Source organism: Macrobrachium rosenbergii, chromosome 9, assembly GCF_040412425.1.
Source record: "Macrobrachium rosenbergii isolate ZJJX-2024 chromosome 9, ASM4041242v1, whole genome shotgun sequence".
Taxonomy (NCBI): Eukaryota; Metazoa; Arthropoda; class Malacostraca; order Decapoda; family Palaemonidae; genus Macrobrachium; species Macrobrachium rosenbergii.
The window spans coordinates 29788257-29809051 of record NC_089749.1 but is presented as its reverse complement, the minus strand read 5'-3'; the positions used below and the strand labels follow the sequence as shown (position 1 = coordinate 29809051).

General features: G+C 44.6%; 1 protein-coding gene across 3 annotated transcripts in view; it reads left to right on the top strand.

Moving 5' to 3' along the window:
- Positions 1–20795, top strand: part of LOC136841665 (succinate-semialdehyde dehydrogenase, mitochondrial-like) — a 46724-nt gene that overhangs the window by 257 nt on the left and 25672 nt on the right. The window contains exon 1 of one of the 3 annotated variants that reach the window (XM_067108842.1): positions 17227–17458. The exons of 1 other annotated variant lie outside the window; for it this stretch is intronic. The gene's annotated coding sequence lies outside the window, so the exon portion shown is untranslated. Of the gene's footprint in view, positions 1–17226; positions 17459–17545; positions 17638–20795 lie in introns of those variants that run through there. One more of the 3 variants, XM_067108843.1, reaches the window with a different exon arrangement.

Below are 20795 nucleotides of genomic sequence, written 5' to 3'. Positions count from 1 at the left end.
ACATGTGAAAAAACCTATTTTCGCGTGCGTGATGACTTCTAATTAAATATATAAATTGTGATCTTCATGGACACACAACGATAACTATGTAAAGTCAGTAGGCTACATATGAATGAAGGTTTGGTGAAGACTGCCAATTTTAATTTAGCACAACTGTTCCGTCATCCTGCTCTTGGTACGTCCAGTTAGGCTAATCAAAACTTATAGTTTTTTCTTCAGACCTTGCATCGCGTGGCTTTATTTCACATAATTTAAAATTAAGGATATTCAAATTTCAATTGTCTGTTCCATGGAACATTGCTATAAGCCAGAATATGAAAAGGATACACTGCAAGTCCGGGATCTTTTCATCCGGAATGATCAATTATGAGAGGTTAAGCCTTAACATAGCATATAACAAATCTATTATGTATGCAGTTAATACTCATACATATGTGCGTATACATACATATAAAACATGCACACATATATGTATATCACCAGAATACGTGTAGCCCATATTACTGATGTAACACAAGGGGAAATGAAATACTGTGCATGAATCCTAACCGGTTTTGCTTTTAATTTAAGACATCTTAACAAAACTAATTCCCCATAAGGGAATAGTGCCGTGAATCCACCTCACCCGGTGCACTGGAAGCATACTTAAGGTTCTTTGCAGCGTCCCTACGGCCCCCAGGTGCAACCCCTTTGATTCTCTTTACTGTACCTCTGTTCACATTCTGTCTTCCTTCTTACTTTCCAAGTATATAGTATATATGTGTATATATATATATATATATATATATATATATATATATATATATATATATATATATATATATATATATATATATATATATATATATATTAAGTATCTCCATTCGTTCCTTTCATTCAATTAGATCGAAATTCAAATTTAAGGGTAGCTGGAGGAGACGCCATGAAGGGGTTGAACTTATGTAGGTCTAAACCACCCAGATCGCTTGATTTGTGGGAAAACGATACCACTCCTTAGCCCCGTCCTCGGATGCTTCTTTCGGGAGGCTTAGATAGCCGTTAGTGACATAGGGACGAATCCGGGTGTAGCTAGGCTTTTATCCGAACTCATAAGTCCTTAACCATAAGATCTATTTCCCTTCGAACTTTGTACTGGTGGGAATTGCATTCCAGGTCGACCTGTGTCTTATGGCCGCTGTCGAAAACAAACTCGAAGGAGACGCTTTGCGCCCACACAGCCGAACTCTACTATACTCCACCAAAGGGGCCAGACACAAGTTTGTGCAGTCCCATTCCTTGTACGGCGTATGAACTGCTGCAGCCGACGGGCGTTCTCCACAAGCGAGTCCAGTCACAGATGCAATCAGGTACGTCTTGAAGTGCAACACCTCCAGTTGCTGTTTTTTCTTCTCGTGAACTTCTCTCCATTTTCCGAATTTCCAACTTTTCATTCTCTTAAACAAAGCCCCTTTGTTAAATCAAACCTACCAACAAAGCTCCCCCCATGATTCGCCCCTAAGCTCAAATTAAATTAGTTAAATCACTCCCACCATAGTGTTACCAAGGGCTAATTAAATTTAATCGATCAATTCCTCCATGGTGCCTAGTTAAGTTCATAGGAGAGGAACTCCTTGTTTTGAATGCTAACCTGGAATTCTCTTCCAGAAATCCTGCTACTCTGCTTCCCAAGCGGTCGGTCCCAGCCTTGTGAATCAGTTCCACTTAGAAGTTACTGCCATTCTGCTGCATGCAAGAATTTCCTGATACGCAGTCATGGGGCACTAACCAGTCGCCCTTGTGCACAAGCGCCTGAAATTGAAAATCATTTACCAGTAGTAGGCTAACCTTTTCATGGTCAGAGATTTGCTACTCATTAATATTATCGCACATTGTATGTGCTTGCAGGCAGCTCAGTCAGTGTTTTCAAATTCATTTCCTAATTGCCTCATCTGTAAATAAATTCAGTTTAACGTAATCTGTTACTCGATTCCTATGGCAACCTTCCACTTCCCTGGTTAATTAATGGTGATATCAAGGTAAGTCATCTTTTGCCCATTCACTTATTACAATCTGGGTGATACCTGTTGGCCCCGTACGGCAGTTAAATGATAAGAAAACCCCTGTACATTCCTCCAACAGGCCCCAGAACGTAAAATAAAATAAAATATATATATATATATATATATATATATATATATATATATATATATATATATATATATATATATATATATATATATTCTGTTAAAACATAATTCCATCAAATATAAAGGAGCCCATAGAAACGCTATAATATGAAAAATAGACTATATTTCAGAGACCAAACTGTCTCTCCTCAGGCAAATAGTGAATGAGAAAAAGTTACAGAAAAGCGGTATTTATACCAGAAGATCCATAGGTCAGCCGTCAAGTCACTCCAGTTGACAATTTCTCTTTAATCTTCTTAATCGCTGGTTGGAGGAAGATTTTATCTATAATATCTGAATCCCAGGCGCCTTTTGAGAGATTCATTGCATTTCTTTGTTTAATCAAGGCTGAGTCTACCATCTGGCTTTTGAACCGATAATTGCTGCTGTAAATTATATGCGACATATTCCAGTTTATTCTATGGTTATGGTTATTTATGTGGTTAAAAATAGCTGAGCTCTGCTGTCCGTGCCTAACTGAACGTTTATGCTGAGTTAATCTTTGGGGGAGTGATCTGCCTGTGAAGCCGATGTAAGATATATAAGACTGGTCACAATCGAGGCAAGGGATTTCGCAAACGCCTGTGTCTTTGGGGACTGGTTTTTTGTTGGACGTTAATCAGGGATTTGGCCAAGGTATTTGAGTAGGTAAAAGCAAAAGGGTTTGAATTTCCAAGTGTCTGTGTCAACATCTTAATCCTGTCCAGGTATGGGATTTCTGTATTATTGTTGGGCGTCTCTCTGGTCATGTTGAGGGGGGGAGAGGAGAGAAGGTAAATAAATAGTGTTTGCTTTTTGGACTGATTTCTCAGTTAAATGGTCAGGGTACTTAAAAGATGACAGCTGCTTGTAGATTAGTTCAATTTCCTTTTCCAGGAGATCTGGGGAGCAAATCCGTAAGGCTCTTAAGAATAAATTGCTGGCTACGTCAATTTTGATAGAGGTCATGATAGCTGTAAAAATGGATGTATGACAGAGAGAAATTTGGTTATCTGTAAATGGTAAATTTGTATGATGTCGTGTCTTCAATTATTAAAACGTCAAGAAAAGGAATTTTGCTGTCTGTTTCCCATTCAACTTTAAATTTGACGTTAGTCACTAATGCATTTAATTTTGAAAGTTCATTGAAATTACTCCAGTTATTATCCCAAAATGTTAAGATATCATCTACATATCTCTCCATAGCATGTCTTTAGGTTTTATGGCGTTTATTATTACAGTTTCAAAATATTCCATGAATAGATGGCTAAAACAGGACTTAAAGGGTTGCCCATGCTGCACCTGAATTTTTGTTTATAGAATGACTCCCCAAATGATAAGATGTTATTTGATACACGTAATTCAGCTAACTTTATTATTTTATCTAGGGCTAGTGGGAAATGATCTGAATAGGGGGCTAATTTTTTCCCCCAAAACTGTAGAACGTCCTGTACTGGTACTTTTGTGAATAAAGAATCAATATTTAAACGTAGAAGTTTTATGTTGTGAAGTGGTATATGTGCTTCTTTGAATTTGTGACAGAAATCTTCAGAATATTTAATGTGACTGGGAGAAAATGTACCTAAGAAAGGAGGAAAGGAGGTCTGTTAACCACTTAGAAATTTTATAATTGAAAGCTCTGGCACATGAGATGATAGGTCTGAATGGAAGATTATCTTTATGAGTTTTGGGGAGGCCATAAAAGTAAGGTAGTTTTGGGCTAATGACTAAATTTCTTCAGTAGTTAATGCTCTCTATGTCTTTGCCAGTTAATCTTACTTTTCTAAAAAAAAATTCTGTGGGGACGTTTTGGAGGAGATTTTTCGTTAATTTGTCATAAGTGTTAGTGTCACTAAGGAGTTGGTTGATTATTTAATCAACCAATTCCTTAGTGACACTAACACTTGAGACAAATTAACGAAAAAATCCCCTCCAAACCGTCCCCACAGAATTTTTTTTTTTTTTTAGAAAAGTAAGATTAATTGGCAAAGACAGAAAGAGCATCGAACTACTGGAGAAATTTAGTCATTAACCCAAAACTACCTTACTTTTATGGCCTTCCCAAAACTCATAAAGATAATCTTCCATTCAGACCTATCATATCATGTGCCGGAGCTTTCGATTGTAAAATTTCTAAGTGGTCAACCGGCCTCCTTTCCCCTTTCTTAGGCACATTTTCTCCCGGTCACATTAAATATTCTGAAGATTTCTGTCACAAATTCAGAGAAGCAAATATACCACTTCACAACATAAAAATTCAAAGTTTAAATGTAGATTCCTTATTCACAAAAGTACCAGTACAGGACGTTCTACAGTTTTTGAGGGAAAAATTAGCCCCCCTATTCAGATCATTTCCCACTAGCCCTAGATAAAATAATAAAGCTAGTTGAATTATGTGCATCAAATAACATCTTTTCATTAGGGGAGTCATTCTGAAAACGAAAATTCGGGTGCAGCATGGGCAGCCCTTTAAGTCCTGTTTTAGCCAATCTAAACATGGAATATTTTGAAACTGTAATAATAAACGCAATAAAACCCAACGACATGCTATGGGTGAGATATGCAGATGATATCTTAACATGTTGGGATAATAAGTAGGGTAATTTCACTGAATTTCTTTCAAAATTAAATGCATTAGTGCCTAGCGTCAAATTTAAAGTTGAATGGGAAACAGACAGCAAAATTCCTTTTCTTGACGTTTTAATAATTAGAGACACGACAGAATACAAATTTACCATATACAGAAAACGAACTTTCTCTCTGTCATACATCCATTTTTATAGCTATCATGACATCTCTATCAAAATTGTCGTAGCCAGCAATTTATTCTAAAGAGCCTTACGGATTTGCTCCTCAGATCTCCTGGGAAAGGAAATTGAACTAATCCATAAGCAGCTGTCATCTTCAAAGTACCCTGACCATTTAATTGAGAAATCGTAGTGATAACATATTGTACATCTGTAATACTTGCAAGAGGCCTGAACAAAGAACACACAAAAAATTCATTGAAGATGAACTTGAAGAAATAAAAAAAACACAGAGACATTAATAAAGTTGATTCAGGATTCGGCTCAGAAAACTGGTGACGTAATGATCAACATAGATGAAATCCAGAACAAAATTGATAAATGTTGATAAAGATGTAAAGACCACGACAAACATGGACAAAACTTATGCTGAATCACTACAGACAAAAAAAAAGGGCTTCTGATCAAATCTACAAACGAAGAGAACACAGCAGCTAATGAAAAGAGACAAATTATGAGTAAAATAACGGCGCCAGTTAAACAGGTTAAAACAATAAGAGATGGACACTTATTGGTAAGATTTCCAGACAGGAAGAACTTAGAAAAGGCAAAAATGGAGATTCAGAAAATCAACAATATATCAGTAAATGAGAAGGGTAAACTTGAACCAAAAATAAAAGTAGTCTATGTCCCAAAGGATAAGGACGACATTGTCGATAACATTGTAAAGAAAAATCCATGCATAGGTAGCCTCATTTCTGAAAATGATGACCTGAAAACTGTAAAGGAAATGATAGCCAAAAATGACAAATATAAACACTATATCATCAAGTGCACACCACAAATACGAAAGGCTATCTATTATAGAGGTGACAAATTCTGTACACTGTATAGCCGTTGCAAAGTATACGACTGTTACATGCCCTATCAATGCTATAAATGTCAGGAATTTGGTCACAGCGCAACAAACTGTACAAAATGACCAAGCTTGCCCTAGATGTGATGAAAATCACAAATCAAATGAATGTGCTAGCAACATCTTCAAGTGTAAAAATTGTGTAAAGAAAGGTCATAGTGAAATAAACATAAAACATATGATGGCAATAAGTGCACATATATAAAGAAATGTGTCAGAGGTGAAAAATAATACGGATCATGGTTTTAACTGATAATCTTCTATGCAATTTAATACAAGAAGAATGCAAATTTAAAAAGGAGCTAAAGACTCTCCTATTCTGCAGGAGCTACGATACTGAAGAGAAAACACTGAAAGACAATTATGAAATATAGGAAGCACCTTATTTTGAAAATGTACAAGGGCCCGCCAGAGAGAGAATTATTCCTGTGGAGGGCTGTACATGAAACCAAACAAAGCGAACACTATTTTCTACCGTCCCCCCTCCCCGCATAACGACCAGAGAGACGCCCAACAATAAAATAAAAATTTTCATACCTGGACAGGATTAAGACGTCCAACAAAAGCAGTCCCCAAAGACACAGGAGTTTACGAAATCCCTTGCCTCGATTGTGACCAATCTTATATCGGCTTCACAGGCAAATCGCTCCCCCAAAGATTAATGCAGCATAAACGTTCAGTTAAGTACGGACAACAGAGCTCAGCTGTTTTCAGTCACACAACCATAACCACAGAATAAACTGGAATATGCCTCATATAGTTTATAGCAGCAATTATCGGTTCACAAACCAGAATCTCTCAAGAGGTGCGTGGGATTCAGATATTTTAGATAAAATCTTCCTCCAACCAGGGTAAGGGCGTCAAATCGCCTCTCCTTTCTTGTATTTCTCCCTTCATATGTACATTAATCACATCATGTATATTACCTGTCATTATTTCAGATTCTTTCTGTACCTCATCCTATGCATCATTGTACGGCCTTTCCGCCGATATGTATATCTACCTTTTATATGCCCTGTAATGAATATTGTACGTATTTTTATGCTTCTCAGAAAACAGATTCTGTGTGAACGCAGCGAGAGCACTTGGGTCGCCCGCTACCTTTCCGTCCACTTTTTGCTTTATAGACACTTGTTGAGATTAGTAAAGAATCAGTCTCTCTTTTGACATTTCTCTTGATCTCACACCAGCGATTAAGAAGATTAAAGAGAAATTGTCAGCTGGAGTGATTTAACGGCTGACCTGTGGATCTTCTGGTATAAATAATGCTTTTCTGCAACTTTTTCTCATTCACTATTTGCCTTGTAAAGACGTCTTCTTTACCCATTAATTACAATCATGTATTGCATCTATCAACGCAGCAAGAATCTCATGTAAATATTTGTATGTAGAATTTCTTGGCCTTTTCGCCAATATATATTTTATCACTGCATGTACGTAGTCTCTTGTTATTATTTGATTGACTGTTAACAAACACAAATTGCTCTCACTCAGCGTGCGTGTCACGGAGACCTGGGGTCGGGCACCACATTTCTGTCTGCACGCTGCTACATATACCTTATGCCCAGGTAATAAATCAATCAGTACCCAGTTCTGTCTTCTTGGACCTCACAACTGGTGACCCGAGGAGCGACAGTGAACACAGCTGTTTTGGCTTTGCCATTAACGGACTCTTGCAACCGCTTTACCTTCAGAGAGCCTTTAATGGAACCATAAGGTGACAGTGTAGACCTCTGAAAGCTCCTTCCTCGGAGAACACCCTCACCACTAACAGACTAATTACGGTGTACCTTCGTCAGGTACTTTCTGGCATTCTCGAACAGCTTGGCCCTGCCATTTACGATTCGCATCGACCGTATTCAGAAGTCATTAACGGAACCACACACCGTATAGTTTTGACCTCTGACGAGCCCCATACACCTTTAACGGACTAAATACAGTCCTTATTTTGCTTTTTGGTGAGTCAAAATGTAAGACACTTGGGTAGAAAGTCGTTCCAAGGACGCACAGATCCTTGCATCCCCCCCCTCTCACCTTCGAAGGCAGCTATAACCAGGTGATGAAACTGCACCATTCTTGCGGCAAAATACTGCATCCTGGTTCCTGCGAGCAGACGTCCATTTCGGTGTAGCAAAAATCATGGACGAGGAAACCAAACTGGACATCACCATGACATTGCTGCCGGAGGAGGTCTTCAACAGAACACCCCATGGTTGGACTCGCAGCTGGGCAAAGCCAAGTACGAAGACCTACGAAAGAAACTCATTGACACATACTCCATGCCTGTCCCAGAGATAGCCCAAGGCATCCTTGACCTGATGAACCAGCCCCTGGAGGACGCATCACCCAGGGACACCTGAGATGAACTACGAGGTCTCCTGATGCTGCCGGGCTTCGACTCAGACGGACGGAGGAGGGTGATCAGCTTGTCGCGGGAAATATTCCTGTGGCACCTTCCGCAGGAGGTGAGGGCACAAATCATGGAAGCAGAAGCACTCTCGATGGACGAATTGGTGAGCACCACACACAAACTCCACGAGGCCACCAAGGCCTCCAAGCACACCACAACACCTGCAGCCTGGTAGCAGAAGAAGCCGAAGAGGGGGACACGAACGCGGTGTACAGGAGGAGGGCACCACTGCAGCAGCAGGAGATGAGGACAAATCCAGCCTGGTGTTACTTTCATTGAAGGTTCGGAAAGGATGCCAAGAATTGCAGAGCCCCCTGTTCTTTCACAAAAAACTAGGAAGGCGGCCACCCATAGTAGCAGTGGCCACAAACCTTACAGAATCCCAACCAGTAGGATTCCTTATCCTCGACACCATATCGGGACAACGGTTACTGATAGACTCTGGGGCTATGCAGTCGGTATTTCTGCTGTCGGGGGAAGACCACGACCACACGTCCGGTGCCACAGCTGCACTAGTGGCCGCAAATGAAAGCCCTATCCGCTGCTAAGAAACTCGGACCCTCAGAATATCCATCCTGGGCCAGAAATATGAATGGCCCTTCATCATCACAGATGTCGAGTTTACCTTACTAGGCGCCGATTTCCTCGCACAACACGGACTGCTGTAGGCGTCGGCCAAAAATGCCTGCTGGATACCGGAACCTGCCACTCCCGACAGCTCTCCACCAGACCAGGAGTGCCCGCCGTATGCTCCATCTCATAGAACAAATACAGCACCCTCCAGCGCGAATTCCCAGATGTCTTCAAGCCAGAACAGCGTCAGGTGCCAGGTACCCAGGCCAAGCACGCCATCCATCACCACATCACCACCACAGGCCCGCCAACACATGCCAAGTTCTGCCCCCTGCCGCTCAAGAAACTCCAGGATGCTAAACGAGTGTTCACCGAGATGGAAAGGATGGGTATCTGCAAAAAGGCATCGAGTTCATGGGTGTCCCCCCTCAACATGGTGAAGAAACCAGACGATTCCTGGAGGCCCTGTGGGGACTATCATCGGCTGAACCAAGTGACAACACCGGACCGCTATCCCCTGCCAAACATGCAGGACCTAACAGGAACCCTGCACGGGGCCCAGATATTCACAAAAATGGATTTGCTCAAGTCCTATTTTCAGGTGCCAGTACATCCTGACGACGTTCCGAAGACAGCCATCATCACGCCGTTTGGGACATATACCTTCTCCTACTCCACCTTTGGCCTCAGGAATGTTGGGGCCACATTCCAGTGCTTTATGGACAGCATCTTGGTGGACCTACCTTTCTGCCCCTGCAGGAGTTCCTCGGCATGGTCACCTACTACCGACGATTTGTGCCGGACATCACCCGCATCATGTATCCACTAACCAGAGTGCTGAAGGGGAAGCCAAAAGCACTGACTTGGGAAGTCCCGCAGCAAAAGGCGTTCGAACAGATGAAGGCAGACCTCACCAAAGCCACCACCTTAACATATCAAGACCCCACCGCCCCCTTGAGACTTACCACCGACGCCAGCAACGTCGCTTGCAGAGCCGTGCTGGAGCAGATAGTAGACGGTTCCCCCGCCCTCTTGCATTTTTTAGCCGCAAGTTACAGCTGCTGGAGACCCGCTACAGTGCATTCGACAGGGAACTACTGGCAATCTACCAAGCTGTGCGCCACTTCAAGTACCTCTTGGATGGCAGCCCATTCACCATCCTTACAGACCACAAGCCATTGGTATAGTTTCACGAACGCAGGAGATGCATGGTCAGCAAGACAGCAACGGCACCTGGCTGCTATCTCCGAATTCCGATACACCATCATTTACATCCCCACCTAGACGAACCCGGTAGCTTACTGTACAGCACTTATTGCACTGAAGTGGGAAGACGTGCCAATAGGTGAATCCGGATCGACGCTTCTCTGTGACACCAGCACAGGCTGCCCACGCCCCCTGATACCTGCGTCACGAAGAAAGCAGGCATTTGACATCATCCATGGGCTGTCCCATCCATCAGGACAAACAGCAACGCGCCTGATGACAGAAATTCGTGTGGCACGGGATCAGGAAGGACGTACGAGAATGGGCGAAGAACTGCATACTGTGCCAGACAAGTAAGATCACAAGGCACACGGAGTCAGGCATCAGAGACTTCCCTCAACCATGACGGTGTTTTGGGCACATCCACGTAGACGTCGTAGGACCTCTGCCGCAATCAGGGGATGCCAGGTACCTCCTGACAGTCATAGACTGTTCCACAATATGGCCGGAAGCAACCCCAATGGTAGAAGCATCATGAAGCACCTGCACGGAAGCCCTACTATCAAGTTGGATAAGCCTTTTCGATGTGTGGGACGATATAACTAGACAGGGACCTGCCGTTCTTGTCAGAACTCTGGGTCTCCCTGGCACGCCTGATGGGGACAACACTCCACAGTACGATGGCATACAACCCTGCGGCCAATGGTATGGTGGAAAGGCCCCACCCTTCATTGACAGCAGCTCTGATGGCACGTTGTACTGAGGAGAATTGGAAGGTGCAGCTGCCCTGGGTCCTGAAGGGTCTCTGCACCACACTAAGGGCAAATGGCCAGGAATCTCCCGCAGAAAAAGTCTACGGCGAAGCATTGGCCATATCTGGAGAATTCTTCCCCACGGAGCCAGACAACCCGGATACACCCCTTCCAAGACTAAGAGAATTGCAAAGAAGTTCGCACCCTGCTGGAAGACTTTTGCGGACAGGACCCATAACTTCAGCCCAGAAGGCCTGAAAGCCTGTACACACATGTTCATGAGGAACGACGCCCACCGCCCACCCTTGACCAGACCATTCAGAGGACCATACCGAGTCGTCAGTAGAACATCCAAGGCCTACCTCGTCAACATCCATGGTTGGGAAGACTGGTTATCTATCAACAGGTTAAAGCCAGCTTTCCTAATGGACAGCGGAACCTGGGAGGAAACTGGCAGACATCCCAGATTTCTCCACGAAACAAGACCTCAGATGAAGAGATTGGTATCCCGAAATAAGGCTGAGGATGTCCCAAGGGCCGCACTAAGGATGTCATCTACCCGGCAAAACCGCCGGACGACTCAGCAGTCGAAAGCACCCCACACCCACAGATATCAAGAACTCGGGGTCAGCTCCTGCTCCCAAGAAGATACCGTGATTAACATTCAACAGATCTTCCAATCATTATTTCATAATAATTGTCTTGGGGGGAGTACTTGTAAAGACGTCTTCTTTACCCATTAATTATGGTCATGTATCGCATCTGTAAAGTTCCCGCTGAGCGGGTTTTCTATGGTGAACCACCCATTTTCTTCGATATCACTCCTACGAGATCAGGTCAAGCAAAATTAGCCATATTTTTCCTGTGTAAATATGTATCTATTACTCATTCATTTGTATCAGTTTTCTTTGCACGTGTTAGAATGTTATGTCAATTCTTGTGAACTTACTTTTTACATTACTTGTATTTATCCATTGTAATTATTACCGAGAGTAATTGACCTCGGGCCACCTAAATTCTATTGTATTCCTCTGTGTGACGTCCGCACGCCGCTTTATAAGCGACCTGCATTCTGAATAAACTAGCAATACCTGTCCTCCTGCTCATTATTTTGCACCTCTTAAAGTGGTGACCCCGGAGTGGTTCCCAGAGCCATTAGCGGACTCATACGACGACTTAGTCTTGGCTCCATGAACTACCCCACGCCCCTAACGGACTAAACACGGCACTTTAACCAGCGTTCGGGCATGCTGACTCTTGTCGGCAAATCACCAGCGTCATTAGCGGACCCACACAGCGAGCTCCCAAGTGCGTTTTGACGCGAGTAACCCACTCCAAGTAAGGGGGCAATTGTGAGTATGGACGCGGACATTCCCTCCCACATACAGTTAACCACAAACTTCGCGGACTCAGATATCTTCCTCGCGCCCTTCCCCGCGCCAAGGCTCTCACGCTCCTCCATGCCGCTACCCGCGCCCTGCGCACTGCCCGTCCTGACGGAACAGACTAAATCCGCCTTCGCCATAAAGCTGCTGCCCTTCATGCACAGCAATCCATCATCATGGCTCTACAGGATCGAGGGGCAGTTCAGACTGGCGGGAGTTACTGACGGGGTGCTGCAAGCCGACACCGTGATCAACGCCCTCCCATAGGAGGTCTACAGGAAGCTTGTCCTGTGGGTGTCTGCCGCACGCCCCGTCACCTACCAGCATCTTAAAACCTCTCTCGTCAAGACCTGCTCCCTGCCAGTCTCTGAGAGGGCCGCCCACGCCCTTGACCTCGTCAGCAACCCTCGGCATGACCAGAACATCCTGGAGACTTGGGGCGTGATCCAGGACCTCTTCACCCTTCCCGAGACGGACAGCAGCGGTAGGCAGTCGGAGATTAGCCTATCAAGGGAGATCCTCCTCCATCAGCTCCTCCCGGAGGTCCAAACCCAGATCCTCGACCCTTACACAATGCTACTCGAGGACCTGATCAGGACGGCGCAGCGGCTGACGGACTCCACAAGGGCAGCGAAGTGGGCATCCACACTCGCACACCCCATCAGTTCCCTCCAGGTGGAGGGTAACGCAGAGGAGGAGATAAGCGCCGTCACCAGGAGACAGCCAGCATACCACCACAAGAAAACCCACCGGGGTCTTGCTACTACCATCAGTGGTATGGCAAGGACGTCCAGAACTGCCAACCCCCCTGTTCTTTCACCCATCCAAAAAACAGAGGAGGCGGCAGCCAACAGAACAGGCCGCCATGGCAGCAGAGGAACCCAGGAGCCCAAAACCATTAGGCTTCTACGTCCGCGACACCGTCTCTGGCAGGATGATGTTGGTCGACACCGGCGCCGTTCGATCAGTGTTCCCGCCATCCAAAGAGGACTGCAAACGCCCGCCGGACCTGGCTGCCTTCCTGACGGCCGCCAACGGGTCCCCCATCCTCTCTTATGGCACCAGGCTCCTGTCGATCTCCATCCTTGGCTGGAGATATACGTGGAACTTCATTGTCACAGACATGAGGACCCCACTCCTGGGTGCGGATTTCCTTGCCCACTTTGGGCTGGCAGTCGACGTTGGTTGCAAGCGTCTATTAGACACCGACTCCTGCCAGTCCCTCCCCCTGGTGCCGGGACCCAGCGTGGCTACCATCTGCTCTGTCACCCCACACCAGTATGCCCAGCTGCTGAAGGAGTTCCCCGACGTTTTCAAGTCCGAACTGCGCCAGGTACCCGGGGCCCTGGCAAAGCACAGAATCTACCACCACATTAAGACGAAGGGCCCCCCAACACAGGCAAGGTTCCGGAGGCTTCCCCCTCGGCACCTTCAGGAGGCCAAGGACGCTTTCGCCGAGATGAAGCGAATGGCCATATGCAAGAAGGCCTCCAGCCCGTGGGCCTCTCCCCTCCACATGGTGCAGAAACCAGATGGCTCCTGGAGACCCTGCGGCAACTACAGGCGGCTCAACCTTGCAACTGAACCAGGTCACTACCCCCTACCAAACATGCAAGATCTCATGGCCTGCTTTCAAGGGGCCAAAATATTCTCTAAACTAGACCTTTTAAAATCTTACTTCCAGGTACCAGTTGCTCCGGAGGATATCCCCAAAACCGCCATCATCACGCCCTCCGGGTCCTACGTCTTCGCCTTCTCCACCTTCGGCATGAGGAATGCAGGGACAACCTTCCAGAAGCTGATGGACAGCATCCTGGGGGACCTGAACTTCTGCGTCTGTTACATGGACGATATTCTAATTTTTTCCAGATCACCCAAAGAGCACCTGCGACACATCCGGACGGTCCTGCAGCGCCTGCAATAGAACGGCCTTGTCGTCAGGTTCGATAAATGCACCTTTGGCGTCAAAAAAGCTGACTTCCTGGGCCACAAGATATCCCTGGACGGCGTCCGTCCACTCACATCAAAGGTCGCAGCCGTCACCAGGTTCCAAACCCCTACCTCTGTCAAGGCCATACAAGAATTCCTCGGGATGGTCAACTACTACAGATGGTTCATCCCCTGGGTCACACACACCATGGCCCCCCTGACAGAGATCCTGAAGGGCCAACCGAAGTCCTTATTTTGGGGACCCGACCAGCAGCAGGCCTTCTCCCTGACGTAGGCCACCCTCGCTGAGGCAACCGCCTTGGCCCACCAGGACCCCAACGCCCCCCTCCAGTTGACGACGGATGCCAGCAACGTCATCTGCGGGGCCGTCCTGGAGCAGATCGTCGCCGGAGTCCCCCAGCCCATCGCCTTCTTCAGCAAAAATTTCAGCCCCGCGGAGGCCCACTACAGCACCTTCGACAGGGAACTCTGCTCAGTGTATTGGGCGGTACGTCACTTAAGTTCCTCCTGGAGGGTACGCCCTTCACAATCTGGACTGACCACCAGCCGCTGGTCCACGCCTTCACAAAGCAGGGAGACGCATGGTCTTCCAGGCAGCAGTAGCATCTCGTGGCCACTGCGGAGTTCACCTGCACAATCAAGTACCTCCCCGGCAGGAAGAACCCTGTAGCAGACGCCCTCTCCAGGATCGAGCTCAGTGCGGTGCAGCTCGGGATCAACTGCGAGGACCTCGCCCGGGAGCAGACCACCGACCCAGAGACTCCAGCCTACCGCACCGCCATCACATCCTTCAAGTGGAAGGATGTGCCCCTCACCCCTGGGGAGACAAAACTGCTGTGCGACGTAAGCACCAGCCAGCCTTGCCCTCTGGTACCTGCCTCCCGCCACTGTCTGGTGTTCGATGTCATCCACGGGCTGTCCCACCCCTCTGGCAGGACGACGGCCAAGCTGCTGGCAGAGAAGTTCATCTGGCACAGTATGCGGGAGGACGTGACGGCCTGGGCGAGACAGTGCATCCGGTGCCAAACCAGCAAGATAGGGCGTCACACCGAGACAGGGGGTAGGCGAGTTTCCCCAGCCAGGGAGGCGGTTTGGACACATACATGTAGACGTGGTAGGCCCCTTTCACCCATCAGGCGGGGCCAGATACCTCCTGACGATCGTCGAATGCTCAACCAGGTAACCAGGTGGCCTGAAGCAACACTCATGCAGGAAGCCACCGCCAGTGCGTGCGCCAAGGCCCTCCTCTCCAGCTGGATCAGCCATTTCGGTGTCCCGGACCACATAACCACCGACAGGGGCCCGGCCTTCTTCTCCGAGCTGTGGTCTGCCCTGGCACACCTGCTGGGGACCTCTCACCACAGCACCACCACCTACAACCCCGCAGCCAACGGATTGGTGGAGAAATTCCAGAGGTCCCTGAAGGCGTCCCTCATGGCCCGCTGCACTGCCGAGGATTGGAAGTACCAGCTGCCTTGGGCCCTCCTCGGACTGAGAACCGCCCCCAGAGCCAACAGCAACCTGTCTGCAGCAGAGAAAATCTACGGGGTAGCCCCTCGTAGTCCTGGGCGAACTCGTCACAGGAGATCATCACAACCCATCAGTCCAGAGGCTCAGCGACATAGTCGGGAAGTTCGCCCACTGCCAGCGGACGTATACCGATAGGTCAGCAACCTTCACGCCTCCCGGCCTGTCCTCCACCACCTACGTCTTCGTCAGGAACAACGCTGTCCGCCCTCCACTAACCAGGCCCTACAAGGGACCCATCCGCATGCTCAGAGGAACACCAAAGCATTCCGCCTCACCCCGCACAGGAAGGACGACTGGGTCGGTCGACTGTCTCAAGCCCGCCCTGTTGGAGGAAACAGCAGACGATACCACACAGCGCCCTCCGCAAGAACCGTCGCCTACGCAGCCGAGCCACCCCAAAAGGAGGTCGCGTGGCCGCCCCCGAAAGCAACCAGCCAGCGCCACAGCCAGCCTCTCCCGCTCACACCGCACCCCCCAGCTGACTTCACGGAGCCACGACACTCTCCAACGGCCCAGCAGATGCTTAGACGTTACCCATGTCTTGGGGGGGGGGGGAGTATTTGTAAAATCCCCGCTGAGTGGGTTTTCTATGGTGAACCACCCGTTTTCTTCGATATCGCTCCTGCAAGATCGGGTCAAGTGAAATTAGCCATATTTTTCCTGTGTAAATTTGTATCTATTACTAATTCATTTGTATCTGTTTTCTTTGCACATGTGTTAGAATGTTGTTATGTCAATTCTTGTGAACTTACTTTTTACATTACTTGTATTTATCCATTGTAATTATTACCGAGAGTAATTGACCTCGGGTCACCTAAATTCTATTGTATTCCTCTGTGTGACGTCCGCACGCCGCTTTATAAGCGACCTGCGTTCTGAATAAACTAATCCCCCCCACTAAAATCACTTTCATGCATCATAATAAAGTTTTCATCCAACCTACCCATCTCACAGACTCATCATCAGCATAGAGTTATGGGCTGCTCTAGGAGCAAGAGCCCGTGCTGGCACAAGGCCAGCTAAATCTAAAACAACAACGAATAAACTAGCAGTAACTGCCCTCCTGCTCATTATTTTGCACCTCTTAAACATCTACCAACACAGCAAGAATCTCATGTAGAATTTCCTGACCTTTTTGCCAATATATATTTTATCACTGTATGTACATTACGTCTCTTCTTATTGTTATTTGATTGACTGTTAACAAACACAAATTGCTCTCACTCAGCGTGCAGGTCACGGAGACCTGGGGTCGGGCACCATGTTGCCGTTCGCAGGCTGCTATGTATACCTTATGCCCAGGTAATAACTCAATCAGTATCCAGTTCTGTCTTCTTTGACCTCACAGCCTAAGTAGAGGGACAGTTTGGTCTCTGAAACATAGCCTTTATTTACCACATTTTGTCGTTTCTATGGGCTCCCTATATACGAGTATAGGAGGATATATACAGTATATATTATATATATATATATATATATATATATATATATATATATATATATATATATATATATATATATATATATATATATATATAAATTATATATGTTATATGTTGTGTGTCAATATATTATAATAACATTGCTCACCCTATTTTGCCGTCTGGTACGCCATGGTTTATCGAAGCGTTGTTATAATGTTCCAATTCTGGAAAATTCGTCCACAAGTACTTTGTGATAGTGTTTATGACCAAACTTAATTCCATTTACGTACTGTAAAAGGCTGGAGGCAAGATGGCGTCAATCTTGCGTGTGTGCTTTTCTCTCTAGCTTATGCAACTCTATGATTAGTATTGTCAAATGTCAAGACTCAAGAGTGACCGTATATTTTAAAAAGGAACCTAGGTATGTGTTTGTTGTATTTTTATCAGTAACCGGGCACTGTCAGCAGATAACTTTTAGGTGTTGTATGTATTTGTTTTTTAACCTACTATTGGAAAGAAATATGGAAGTTGTTGATATGCTATAAGCTTTGGTTAGACCAAACTAGACATATGATTGGAGCATAGGCGAGGGCTGCATCTGTAAATATTATTTTTATATTTATTATATGCTATGTTTCTCCGTGTCGCCCAAGAAGCATATGGTTTATTTAGTAATAACAATGCTTACAGGTGGCCGTAGTATTTCTGTTGGTGTTCCTTTTCTTCTAGGATGTGATAGTAACATTCTCCAATAATACCTTAACTTTATAGGCTACCTGTAATAATAATGATAATAATAATAGTTAATAGATTTTATTTCAGCCCAAGGCCATATACATGGAGTATATAAAGTAGAGAGGGAGCATGAAAAAGCTGTAATCTTAATTCACCTTAATATGCTTATTATAGTTCTTACAAAAATAAAACCTAAATTACTGTGTCCGAAAGGTTTACTGGTCAGTGATTATGCTTTAACATCCAGTCATCCATTCCCATGGGACTGGTACTAAACACTGTTCTCGTCAGTGGTTGAGGTACTGTAGTAAAAATTTACCGGTCGCATAGTAATTCCTAGTTGTTTTTACAAGTGAATATAGTAGTTTTGTAGATAATACCTACCTAGGTGACCCCTTCAACTAGGCTACATTAACCACCCAATACCCTACATGTAACAGTTATGAGTGACTGCAGTGGGACTTACTGGGGTTTGACTACTATATGGGGAACTGAGATTATTTAAATACAAGGATCTATCCTAATCTAACTTTCCAGGGCCTAACCCTAACTGCGGAATCCCCACCTAACCTGGCATAGGTTTGGAACACCATAAGTCATAGATTAAAAAGCAGGGCTGCATCCTAACCTTACCTACCATAGTCTAACCTAACCTAGGGTACTACATCCAACCTGGTTGGTGAGTTTGTTCACCCTCTTGACTGTGTTAAAAATTATTAATTTTGTTTACAGGAATACTTCCTAATTTTCCCAAGCATAATGTGGGTGCCACATTCTCCATGACTGAAAACCACCCACTTTCTTGGACTCATTTAACTAATGGTTAAAATTATTGCTGTGCCACTAACAGGGTGCACTCTTAACTTAAGGTTCTTGTTGCAATTAATTTGAGTCATACTGTATATATTTGTTCTTCATCCAAATCAGTGACTGGCAAATGCACTGTGTGTAGCTATTAACACTGGCAATAATTGCAAGCTTGTTGTAGCCATGAATCTTTACAGTAACATCCATTTTCCTTGTCATCACCCATTTTTCAGGAGCATAATAAATGTATGTTTATGTTCTGTATAAGAATGCTGAATTTAAAGACAAAACATTTTAAACATTAGGATATGTATATGCTCAGAGCAAAACACGAATGTTACTGCTACCATATCTAATGAAACGGGAACCATTTTATTATTTAGAAAAAAAAATTCATATAGCTGTTTATTCTTGGCAGCATGAAAGAAAGATTGAACTGGACTGAAAATTTTATGAGTAGTCATATTATGAGTGCATTTACAGTCATTCAGTGCTGAAACCATGCTTTAAATCCTGATGTACATGCTTATTTGTAGGATGTTTATGGTACAGTATTTGAAAATGTAGTAAGAATTTGTAAAGATGTATTTTTTATGCATATTTTTTCCTGACTTTAAATCTCGTGAGTCTTTTGTCTTGTATTGTAATACCTGTTGGCTCTAGCCTAACTTATGCTAATATTCATTGTTAGGTTCATGTATACAGTATTCTGCCCCTTAACCTGTCAAGCTATATTTATGGGTTATACTGGTGGGTATGTTTTAGTTCCTCATTGGACGAATCGATATCGTACTCAGCTAGCACTCTGCTAGACCCACGTTCGATTCTCTGGTCGGCCAATGAAGAATTAGAGGAATTTATTTCTGGTGATAGAAGTTCATTCCTCGGTATACAGTAATGTGGTTCCGATTCCACAATAAGCTGTAGGTCCCGTTGCTAGGTAACCAGTTGGTTCTTAGCCACGTAAAATAAGTCTAATCCTTCGGGCCAGCCCTAGGAGAACTGTGAATCAGCTCAGCGGTCTGGTTAAAGTAAGATATACTTAACTTCTATAGATGAGTAGGATTGTTCCAGGACAATTGTTTTGAGGATAGGAAGCAGGCAGAAAATAACCTATAGGTAATTAGGAGTGTTTCTTTCCGTAACCTTACCTTGCCTACTCATTTACAATAAACACTGCCTTACCTTACAAAGAATTACTCAAATCTGAGTCACTTCCACTTGCCAGAACTTGTTTGGCTTATTGAGTATTTATGAAAATGTATGAAATAACATTGTAGGACAAGCTTTAACTTTATCATAATCAGCAAGAAAAAGTTTGACAGCTCTTCCTTTGGCCTTGTCCCACCTATCTGCAGACTACCTAACCAATGTATGATAATGTCTTGCAAGTACATAATGGGTTGATATATAAAGTAACTTCTCGCCTAACTCATGAATCTTCGGTTGTATATTTCTGATCTTTTTGGTGTTATGCAATAATGATCATTATTGTTGCAAACTTCTCATCTTTGTGTATCCCCCTACCCCTACACCTAACAATTGTGAAGAACCAATAGTTTGTTTTAGACGAAGCCAGTTTTGTCAGAATTTTCACAAATGGTGACATAGTTATGCAAAAAACACTAAAGAAGGAGTTGGAATATAAATTCTTCATGTGTGTGCATGTGTGGTATGCAAAAAACCTGAGAGAAGCAGGTGGAAAATGTACATATGTGTGTAATCAGTAATAATGACATGGAGAAAAAAAATGAAAATTATGAACATAAGGTAATGGTATCAGCTTTTACAGGGATTCATCCTAACCTAGCTTAGGACACAGAGTCCTACTTGGCTAGGGAGTTTCACCCTTATCCCCACAACCCCTTCCTTATTAACCTATGTAAAAGAAGTTGCATATTTCAAGGGATACATCCTAACCTGTGGAGTCATGTACTCTTTATACATTTCTTCATTTTTTAAGGACTGTCTCATATGTCATGAAAGTTCCAGTTATTAAGTGTGATCCTTTGGTTGTTAGTAACAAAGTGAGTGGAAGAAGCTCACTCATTACCATAACTTTGTGTTGGAAGCAGTTGCACTTATGGAATCTCTAGATTAAAGATTCAGTAAATGTAAATTTCTGTTAGTTTGGGGTTTCGTTGTGTAATTACCAATCTTTTTGCTACATGTTCATGCTTTTTGTATGTATCTTTTCTCTTTGTTATGGTTACTAA